The sequence below is a fragment of the Achroia grisella genome, unplaced genomic scaffold (genome assembly GCF_030625045.1).
Source record: "Achroia grisella isolate CSIRO2021 unplaced genomic scaffold, CSIRO_AGI_Agris_v1 utg1061, whole genome shotgun sequence".
NCBI classification, from domain to species: domain Eukaryota; kingdom Metazoa; phylum Arthropoda; class Insecta; order Lepidoptera; family Pyralidae; genus Achroia; species Achroia grisella.
This window is the reverse complement of record NW_026712565.1, coordinates 1,065,397-1,077,567: the sequence shown is the minus strand read 5'-3', so window position 1 is coordinate 1,077,567 and position 12,171 is coordinate 1,065,397. Positions and strand designations below refer to the sequence as shown.

Genomic DNA, 12,171 nt, shown 5'->3' with positions numbered 1-12,171 from the left:
CAGCTCCATCTAGTACCAAGCTAAGCAAACCTCGTATTGTGGGTACTGGACAACAGATATAAATAGGTAGATACATTTCTTTTAAAAACATTCGTAATATACTTTCATTCATATTCATGAATACAAATATGTAAGCCATGCAAGTAATCAAACCCATTGGAAGTCAGACATTGTGCTAAACCACTAGACCACCTAAACTAAACAAAGATTATACGACATACTAAACAGCTGATAAACATACTTATGTAAATACATTGAAATATGTATTTAATTTTAATACATATAAATTATATATTAATAATAGTTACGACAAATATTTAGTAATGCTGGTAAGTATTGTAATAGAACCCGCTACTATCGGAAGAAAAGGCAGTGTGGAAAACTGCTACACGAGGACGGCTGTCAAAATATTATAGCCACTTACCGCGTGTGCACGTCAAATTTATTACATTTTTTAACAAGTCTATAGAAGTACATGTCTAAAATCCCAATTCCACACAAAGCAATAAAATGGCGCCCCGGGCCAACATTTTATTTTCCATTACGGTAACACAAAACTGTACAGTAACACCGTATTTTGAAGTTGTAAATTTTTCTTGAGAGTCGTAAATTTGTGATATAACTATTGTAGTTTATGTTAGCGGTCTCAGTGGATCTAGGTTCAAGTCACAAACGGGAATTGTTGTAAGATTGTATTTATTTTTCGACGGCATCGGTTTAGCACTCCACTTTACTTCCGATGGTCGCGAGTTCGATCTCTCGCACAGTACAAACATGTATTCATGATTATGATTGTATAATAATTTGGGTGTTTCCTATGTATATTCTTATGGATTCAAACGAGGATCGATATTACGAGGTTGGAACCCCTAGCGGCGGTAAACTAAAGTTGTATCCGTCAGGCGGGAGTTGGTCTTCAGTCGCTCCATAAGTCCTTCCGAGGATTTGGAGTGCCATCTGCAGTCGCCCCTTATCGTCCGGTGAAGCTGTAAAGGCCAGCAGCGACCAAGAGCATTAGAATAGTCCAAAAAAAATATTATCTTGACATGATTACAATATTTATTCATAAAATGAATAATGAACTTATTTATTCATGAATGAACATAACACGTGCCAACACTCGCATCTGTACATAAATGATCAATAAATATATAACGCATTATGTATGGAATTGACTCGCTATTACTTTTGTCTTACCGTACACCGCTCATACATATTCATTTAACAGTTTACTGCGGATGTGAACACGGATCTAACGATAGATACTGGATGTGGTTTAATTAAGACAACTAAGTACCAGTAATATACCTAAACTATTGAAATATTTAATTTTAAACATTCGTGATTTTCACACTGACTGGAGTATAGCGATGTCAATTAGTAAGATTACTGCATTTTTTTAACTACCGTTATTAGATTGTCAAATGTTATTGTGGTTGATCACTGCTTAGAGTTTTTTGTACTGGACGATAGTTCAGAAGATTTCTAGATCAGAACGTTGCGTGTTCATATCATGTCGGGGTCACCATTGTAGTATTGGGCACTTGTATCACTTTTGTGGGTCCTCACTAAAATATTATATAGATTTATTCTAGAAGGAAAGAAAATAATTACAAAAGCGTAAGATATTCTATTACGTATGTTACAATGATTACAAGTACATACATGTACTTGTAATCATTGTAACATAACAATGATTACAAGTACATGTATGCGCGAGAGCAGCTAGAAATGCAGTGCCGTGCGTCTGCGGTCGCATCCGAATCTGTGTTGGGTACCCGCGCATCTCAGGCGTTGGCGCAAAATAAATATTTTTATAATCCACACTAATAACAATCTCCTGTCCTCCACTGGATAGAGTTGCATGTATCTCATATCCTCTCCACTTATCGCTACTAGCCGATAGAAGTTAAAAATGTAACCAAATTTCAATCCGGACGATGACTCAAAAATTGTCATCTGAGTGGATAAATAAATTTAAATAAAGTTCGGTAGCATCGATCTGTAAGTATACGAATACAGCGAGCGCTGTGTGTCGATCTTTCGTTGGTCAATCTGGTGACAGTGGTTGAAAAACAGCTGACACTATTTTTAATTATTTTTGTATGTTTTTATTTATTTGATTCGTTAATAAATACATACAATTCTAAATGTTCCACCTTCAACCATCAACATTCATTTTTTATAACAATGTTAGTATTTTAATAATTTTTTACTCTCGAAGATCTGATTATTTTATATTACAAACCAACGTTTGCAGGGTCAGTTAGTAATACCATAAAATTATTCGAGTTAAGACTTGTTTAATTATATTAATAACGTATAAATATAAAAGATTAAAAATAACTGAGAATAATACATCCATGTCACATCCAGTAAATCTGTCGCTGTATCGGAGTTTCCGTCGTCACAGGGCGTTCCGTTCCTTACATTAAGAAATATTAGAGCTACGTACTGAAAGAGGAAATTTTAATGCCAGAATATACGAGGTGAATTTGTTTCTTGTTTTATTATGCATTCAACACTACTGCGTTCTACGGCTGTGAAGCAACTGGGATTTCATGATGCATAAGTAAAAGGAAATAAATGTATACCTGTTTTAATACAGAATAATACTTACTTAATTATACTGTTGCATTACTGCTATAGACATATGAATATTTATGATTAGACTATTTGCTTTTGCAAAATTTGAATTAAAAAATCAATTTGTATTATTGTAAACAGGTACAACATTTATTTGAAAAGAATACGAGCTGAGTTTCTAATCAGTTCGCTGTCGCTGTCTGTCCGTCCCTATATATGCTTAAATCTTTCAAACTACGCAACGGATTTTGAAGCGGTTTTTTTAGTAGATAGGGTGATTCTAGAGGAAGGTTTATATTTAATACACGTACACCCCGACGAAGCCGGGGCGAGTATCTAGTTAGTTATAATTATAAATTGAAACTTGATATATATACTACCAAAAAATAATAATTTATATCTATTAGTTGTCTACTACCCATATTTTTGGACATCACTAGCCTGGTAGATGGATTGTATCACACTAGAATCTAAAAGAACAGATAGATGTTGCGAGTAATAACTATTTATTACTCGCAACTCGATTATATTATAATGGCTGCGAAATATAATAAGTGTTTCTAACATAACTATAATTAATTTGATTGAATAAGTAACACCATCATATCAACCCACAAACTCTACTTAGGTTAGATCTAGACGGCGCTGAGTTAATTATCTGGGGATATTATTATAAATAATATGTTTTTATAAAACTTTATTTCGTTTACATTTAATAATAAACTGTATTTGAATTTCGAACACTGTATGACCAGTATTTTTAAACAACGTACAACGTAGTGCACTAAATACAATAATAATCTCTATAAAGCTTAAAAAATGGCACAGTGTCATCAAATAATATATTCATTCTGTTTTGCACAATCTCCTTTGTTGGGAGTGTAAACAAAAACTTGTAAAATATAGCAATGCGATCGTCGGCATCGTGCCAAATATTTAAGCCACAATGCATTATATTTGTGTCGTTGGGATATTTCAATATTGGATTTAAAATTCATATTTTAACACAGCGGATACTTTTAGAAGTATTCCTTTCATTGTCTATGTGTATATTTGTATATTTTTTATAAGTATGACTATTCAAAAGTTTTTAAATTTTAGTTCATTTGAATGTGGAATTCTATTTTATTCTTTTAACTGAGAAGACTACATAAAAAGATATTTGACTATAAAGTCATCTACGTTTTTAAATAATTATGTTTCGCTTCTATTTTATTTTTTAACTGAGCAGCTAAATAGTTATTTGTATATTTTTTATTAAATTGTTTTTATATATAGTACTAAATTGCAGGGTATCATAGATTTGACACTAATTATGTTTACAGTCATTTTTGCAGCTAAATAGTTTTTGTAAGTTTTGATTAAATTGTGATATATAGTACTAAATTGCATCCATGTTGATTAATTCCTGGTAAATTTGGTACGATGGGCTAACCTATTTTTTTTTATTGGGTTGTTTGGACTATTGTCAGGTGCTTGGACCTGTAGTACTGCAACCTACATAGATCCATTGTTTTTATATTAGAATTAGGATAATTACCTAACTGAAACACAAAATTTTCATCAAATAAAGCGTTTATCTTTAGCTCATTCAAACAAACAGAGATAATTTTTTTTTTTTTAATGTTTAAGTAATTGTATTTATAATTCATTTTCAGAATAATAAATAAATTACCTTTATATGTACTATAATAGTAACGTAAACCGAGTAGAGCAGATCGCAATTATTTACGACAAAATTTCAAATGTGTATTGCTCTCGCGCTTAGGTGAAGATAGATGCAAAGTATCTGAAGTGAGATAGAACGAATACTAAAGAATACCTGTCTTAATTCTCTCTCTCTCTCTCTCTCTTCTGGACTCTTCTTTTAATATTGTCACTGAATCTATTAAAAATTCTTTTTATTAGCTAAATGAAGCGCCATGATTGTAGATTAATCAATATAAATGGGCATTTCATTTAGCCAGAATATTGTTAAGCCTAAACCTCAAATCGATATTGTAAAACATGTAAACATTTTAAAAACCAATTCATTAAGCTTTAACGCGTGTGTTAATCTTTATGAGACGTTGTACTGTAATTAGCATACGTTTGAACACCATTTGTGTTCCGACAGGAGTTCTTGAGTTTACTTTGTTGATAACTTTCTGGGGAACATTAAGCAAATTAATTTCCTCTGAACGCACGTCAGTACCTACAGTTTTGTATACACGTGATACGAATTTGATGAGTTCGAAACATTATAATTAATCGTGTTGAATAAAATGTTCTATTTTTGTTTAATAATCATAGATAGCTTTATGAAGGAAGATAATGTAATAATAACATTCACTGAGATGCCCCCAGTCGGACCTCTGTCTGCCGCCTTGCTTTGTAAGTTGTGTTTCGGCTGTAGAGTGTGATTAAGTAGTGAAATTATCGACACAGATAAATATAACATACAGGCATGATATCTTAGTCCTCTAAAATGGAAATGTATTAGTAGTATCACGGGTGTCATATGATAACGTGATCTTAGTGCTATTCATGTGATCCTCTGCAGATTTTGTCAAGCTGAATAGGAATTGCCACTATACGTGTATGGTTATAGCCCACTCATGCATGAACAAAATATCTCCTTTGGAAAGTATAGATCTATCTTGAGGAGATAAAAACCATCGCTCCTAAGATTCAATTTTTGTCCCTGCCGATCTAGGTAGCGGACTTTGAAAAAGGGCGAGCACAATAGATCTATGCAGGTCGCAGTGCTACAGGTCTTAGAACCTAACAATAGCCAAACCCCTCACTAAAAATAAAATGTAGTGCTATTAGTAAATATAGGTAACGGTTACTTACCATTCGGTGTATTCTTGTTTACCATTCCAACTACTACGATACTAACTAACCTGACTAACTACGATACTAACTAACCTGGCTAAATCCCATCCTATCCTAAATTCCAATTCTTTCATTTCGACTGTTGACGCGTCAATGGATATAGTGCAGTTGGGTGCATTATTGAATACTCATCCTTTGGGGTGAAAGAGGATTGTTAGTAATATGGACTGATGATTTTATTGCTATCAATATATCCTGTTAGATGGACATCCACGCGGTTCTACCTGGAAACCATCGTGATAAATTCTTGACGAATTTGTCACGATGAGCTAACGGACCTGACCTCCTGCTCATCTTATAATCCTCCACTGGTGCCCCGCTAGCGTAAATCGTTAGCTTAGGCGAGTGCATTCCATTATGATCCATAAAAAAATAACAAAAAGCTATACATTTTACACTGTAAGTATAAAGTTTCATAAAAGAATCATATTTTTCATATTTTGAAGCAACTACAATATTTATCGAGGTTGCTCTAAATATGTGAGTATGGGTAAGGTATTGCCCTAAGCAGTATGTTTATTTTTTATTTCTGTTTTGTTTACTTTATGAGCGCGCAACGGAGCGATAAGGCATTACAGCGTATAGAATAATGCAGTCTCCCTCCTGTACTTTACGTGTAAAGGAAATAGAAGATTATTCAAAGAGTGGTTGTAAAACACCCGCATTGTCTGATGGAGCAGATGATTGTGGGTATATAAAAGACCTTATCTTGTTTATTACAGAGTATGTTTTTATATAAAAACTATATGATATTTGCGACGTTATTTGTATGACATTTATGATTCCGTCAAATACAAACTTTTCTGACTATCTATTCGTCACTAAGCTTTGAGTACTTATTACAGTTAAACTCTTTTTTCGGGTAACAACTCTTAAAACATTTAGCCTCGTACGAAGAAGTAAAAAAATAATTTCGTAATTTGGTTCTATGCTCTAGCGGCGGTTCCGTTAGACTAGCACGCTTTACTTCCAATGGTCGCGGGTTCAATTCCTCAGTACAATAATTGTATTCATGAGTATAATTATTTGTATAGGTCTGAATGTCATCTATGTATGTATGTATTTTCAAAAAAAATATTTATATATATTAATTGTCTAGTACCCATAACATAAGCTCTGCTTATCTTGGGTAGTCCCAAGCTAAGCAGAGCTTATGTTATGGGTTATATGGCGCTGTGAAATTTATCCTGGTATTATAGTATTGTCATCTATCTATGTAATTGTAAATGCAATAACTTATTTACATATATTTTCTTAGGTATATATATGAAAAGAACGTGGCAAGGGTGATTTACCACTGTCTTGGATTAATTTTGTTTATGACTGATCATATCATTTCCTTAACATATCATTCAATCGAAAATTTAAATTTACACACTATTGTTTTGTAGTCTCGCTCAGCCAGAATCAAACTCACAATATTTGTTGTCTAAATCGGAGTAGTAAGCTACCAGGTCACAATGCTTTCTAGAACAAATTGTACACTATTTAAAGTGTACTAAAAAGTTACAGATCTAAGTTTGTTTGTCAACTGATGTAATGTACAGACATTTGTCCGGTCCACTTTATAAAAAGAAAAATAACAGTCAACTTTTCTCCTCCAGGACACAACGAACAACAGCAATGTTTTTCATTCCAGTATCTCGTCGACCATTTCATTTTCTTTAGAATAGCTTACAAACTGAGAGTATGTAAGGAGTTTCTATAAAATGTCTCCCCAATTGGGAATTTAACGAAGCGACCCAGCGAAATGATAAAATAGAACATTGGTGTGTGCGGATTTAAAGCGATGTAAGCGCTTTATTTCTTAATGAATACTTGGACATATGTATCTATTTATTTCTATATTAATACATAAGTTTGAAAGCGCTTATTTCGAAAAATAATTTCTGCATTTTGTAGCTAAATATTTGAGACATGCTTTTCATTCATACTCGTATATATTACTAGGTGTGACTCGTAAATCCGTCTACACAAAATTTCATCCCCTATTTCATTTACTAACAGATGATTTTATTTTATGTAATTAGAATGTCAAACATAGATAAAGTTAATATATAGTCTCTGGCCTCCGCCCGACTTTGTCTGCTTTTTTAAGTTACTCTTTATAAGTTATGTTCCTTATCGTGATTACTATGTATTTATGTAAAATCTATTTGATAAGGTAATACAACAGATAAAACAGACAGTCAGATGTTTAATACAGGCAATATTAGTAGTTAATTGAAAATATTGAAAAAGTACTAAATAGTTGTCAAAATAATGATTGTAAAGGATACTTTAACAAAGACGAGTATGATGATATGACAGTAATAAAAGGTATCAATGTAGAAGCAAAAATTTTACTAACTAACGTTATATATAAAATAATATAGTTATTACAAAATACATAGACAATATAAAAGATATATAACACACTTTCCAACAATCATGTTGTGATAAATATTTTACACTTTTTCAATTTTATTATTCATTCAATTTAACGTAAACAACACAGCGACATCTATCCAACACCTCCAAATCAACACAGACGCCATCTATAATTCAATCAATAAATAGTCAACATCTGGTGCGTAACATCAAAGAGCGACTCAGCATTTAATTTTGGCAACTACACCGGGCTATTTATAATAAACCCATTGGCATTTCAATCGAAAAGGACAGTCGGATCATTGATCGTTTATTTATAGTTACGATATGTGAAAGATGCGGTACAAATGATGGTACTCACTAGAAGAATGGGATCGAATAGTCCAGGAAAATCACATCAAATTTATTTGCAACAAATATGCATATATTAGTTGTCATTGTAAAATATAATGTTCCATTATATTTTGTCCGATTAGGAATGCAAAATTTAAATTTGATTTGTAGTTGGTCTAATGACCAAATCTCTCGTTACGCGCATCCTTGAGTCTGATAATTTCTTAAAATAGTCGTGATGCTCTCTTACAAATATAGATATATCTTTAATTTAAATATATGGATAACCAAAGAATGTTTTATTTTCTGAAGAGACGGCGAGAACTTTCTCTAATTCTGGCATCACATACAGCTTTAATACATTTGTTTTGAAAAGAAGTACCCTTGCAAGTCATATAGAGGTACATAATAAGATCATACGATAGTTTGAAGGAAACGTGTCCAGGTTAGAAAGAATATCACTGAAAAAAAAAAATTTCGATTTGATCGATCAAGCTACAGTTTCTGAATGACAATGAATGGACCTAGAATATTACTAATAGTATACATGTTGGACAGCATTAAAGAATTATAGAATGCATATGAAGTCAGGTCAGTTATTCCCCACGATTCCCCCTTTTTGGGAGGTACCGAAGACACTGTGTCTGTCCACAGTGTCTTCGGCACCCCCCAAAAAGTGTACAGATTGGGCCCCGAGGCGATTCTCTTTACCCCGGCATCAACACATAAAAACAAATCCCAGAGGGTTGGAAGAATAACTTATTTTAGGCAGGAAAGCTTAAAATGAAATTTAATCAAAATAGATAGGTTCAAGGAACAGAACAATATTTACAAGTACTTAAGATATAGTACCATATTTGGGGATAGATTTTTTTTTGTGATTTGGATGTCGATCTGAACTAACATTGCTAGCAATGGTGCCACTAATCTACATTACTAACGATATCTTCCCTTTCGGCAGTATAAATTAACGTATAAAGTTTTTCTGTTGACCAGTTAGTATCTATAAGTTAGAGTAGTCTACTATATCACGACGCTCTAGGGCCAAAGACACAAAAAAACACTATTATAATATTTTATTACGTCGTCAATATAGTTATAAAGCATCTCGCTGAAAACATATTGAAAGTAACGTATCTAAGTATTTTCAGACTCCTTTTATTTGGCATCGTGATATAAACAAACAAATAAAAATTAGAGTGACTGTTATTGGTGCGTAAATATTGACTTGTGCAAGATGTTTTCTTTTCTGCTATTTCATATACATTGAGCGTATCACTAATAAGATGACCTATAAATATATCGGTAGAAGAAAGAATATTTTATATTGGGTTTCGATTATTGAAAACAATCGCACCTCGTGTGTCCAATGACCTTTCTACGTCCAAAAGTAAACTGTGACGGGAAGAAAATAAATCTCCACCACGGTGCGCAGGCGCACGAGCGAATCCTAAAATAAAATCCCGCGCACACCGTATCGAGTTCCTTTCAGTGTCTCCTAGCGCGTTACAGTAAGCGCACCCAGCCTGTGATAAAATACTAGTCGAAACTCCTCTAATAGTGCCACCATTGCTGCTTCAATATGACAAGTAAATTATTAGTGCCATAAAAAAACCCCGATAATTGCCACTCCTTAAAAAGTCACGCTACTCACGCCCCGCTTGTGTGAATTGGATTACCGAGTGTGTTTTTTGATGTGGCAATAATTCCGCTGTAAGTATCCGCTTTGTGTTCAAACTACACATTATTATGTGTTATTCATTCATTAATAAAAAAAATAATGATTTCTCTTGATATTTAATTTGATTTCTTATAAGTTTTCTTAAACACATTTGTTCCTTTTGAGTTTATAGTAAAAGTGTCACATATCACATTCCTGTCTCTTCCGTCCTGTCGGTTTCATTTTTAAACGCTAATATTTTAGTTTCATCATTATGTATATCTTATTTCGTATTCCCGTCATTTCCATACTAGTAATAGAGGTTCTTTGTCACTTTCTTCATCACTACTGCACATCATATAACGCAGGTTTGTATAAGCTTTAAAGGATAAGATTCACCCACTTTCTGTGTCATGCCTTGTGTTTTTGGACTTAACAATTTTATTATTTGTTACTATTATTACTATTTTATATATTTCTTGCGTTCCATTAATACGTTATTTCTATTCCAACTAGTAATTAAATAGGCCCTGTATAAGTCTGTATGAATCCCTTTGAATCAAGAGGGGGTGACGCATGTTATAGTGTTTTGATTTGTATTTGCGTTTATTATTTTGTATTGTCTACTGTCTATACGCAATGAACGTTGTTTATTTGGAAGGGAATCACAACCTTGAATCGTTTCCTTATTTTTAAGTCTGACAATACTTTTCCCAAATTTAGTTACTTCCCACATTTCGTAATGTTTTTGTTTAACAATCCCATTCTATCTAAATCCGTTTGATGCATGTTGTTAAGTACTGCTCTTAGAATTAATATAAGAACCAAAATATTATTTAAGTGTATATTCTGTTACAACGCCGTTGTCCTTTTGGTTTTAAAGACTTTTATCGTAATCTAAGAGTTACATGCCAATCGACTTTAAGTTTTATGTTGACTAGATTCGAGCTAAAAATAATTAACGTCTTTTTATTCGGTAAATCATTGCGGTGTATGTTTTGACAGTTTATAATAAGTCTTCTCGGTAGGGTATGGAGAGGTAGACAGAAATTGACATACAATTTTTTTCTAAACTAATTTGAGGTTTTATTTTATGAATTTCTGAATACGATTTGAGTAATTACAGAATCTGTAAGTTGTTCTATTACAAAAAATACACCGTTAATTGTCTTTCAAAGAAACAAAAGATATCTAGATTTTTTATTTCTTGCGGGGAATTAACTATTGTCTTCAGAGACAGAAGCTTTGATAAAACGCTCTTTATTAGTCTCTATAACACAGCTTGAAGAAAGTACGTCCAGCATTCCAGCTGTATAAAATAGTTGTAAATAATTTTAAACTTTATGTCATAGGTTTGAAATTCGTGTTCGAACTTCCTATAGTTTTATTTTGAGTTCATGATCTCACTGTTTTCTGTTTAATGTGTAAACACGTCAGCGGTATGTCGGTTTCATTACTTTTTTATTTGAATGAGTTGTTTCATTAATTAATTAAATATCTTATATTCTATATAACCTTAAATTAGCTTGTATAATATTATAAATTTATCATATAATTATTATTATTACATTACCAACTCGCAAAGTAAAAGAGTAATATTTTAATGTAACTGTAATTTAAGCTCAAGCTTTTGAACTTACCCTTCACACCATCCTATGTCTATATAATACATATAAGGACATGTCTATTTGTACACACCGTAAGAACAAATGTAACTTTTAATGAAATAAAATTTAATCTTTTAAGCATCGTACAACTTGCCCTTCTTACCTTAATGGCCTTCAGTAATGGTAACAAACGGTCGACACCATCAGCATCATAAATTAATTTTATGATGCTCCTGATGCTGTTCATATGTATATGCTATCACTTTCCACAGTTGGTCCGTCAGTTTGTTTGCCATTCAAAAAATTTTATGACGCTTCATGTGTAAAAAATATCAGCTATAAACAAACCCGTTATGTTTGTCAAAACATTAACTGGGTGCCGCTACCTGACATTGCCATTTTCCATTTTTATTCCGTTACATCAAATGGAGAGAATATTATATTGTTTTTAATTACTAAAGTATCTGATCCGGCGTGTTCTGTACACGTGGTATTCGGAATAATAATAATGGCAACCCAGGACTAATCACACAGCGCCATCTAGTAATATTTTTTAATTACTGAAGTAGGTGAGCTGGTGTATTTTGTCTACGTGGTATTTGGAATAATAATAATGGCAACCCAGGCTCACACAGCGCCATCTAGTAGCAAGATAGGCAGGGCTCGTGTTATTGCTAATAGATAACAAATTTAAATACATTATTTTAATACACATACATAATGTACAAAGAAAACACC

At 32.7% G+C, this 12,171-nt stretch overlaps 1 protein-coding gene across 5 annotated transcripts in view; it reads left to right on the top strand.

Moving 5' to 3' along the window:
• Window positions 1-12,171, top strand: part of LOC131852426 (RING finger protein nhl-1) — a 120,780-nt gene that overhangs the window by 82,445 nt on the left and 26,164 nt on the right. Inside the window, exon 1 of one of the 5 annotated variants that reach the window (XM_059203268.1) lies at window positions 9,668-9,879. The exons of 3 other annotated variants lie outside the window; for them this stretch is intronic. The gene's annotated coding sequence lies outside the window, so the exon portion shown is untranslated. Of the gene's footprint in view, window positions 1-9,667; window positions 9,880-12,171 lie in introns of those variants that run through there. One more of the 5 variants, XM_059203204.1, reaches the window with a different exon arrangement.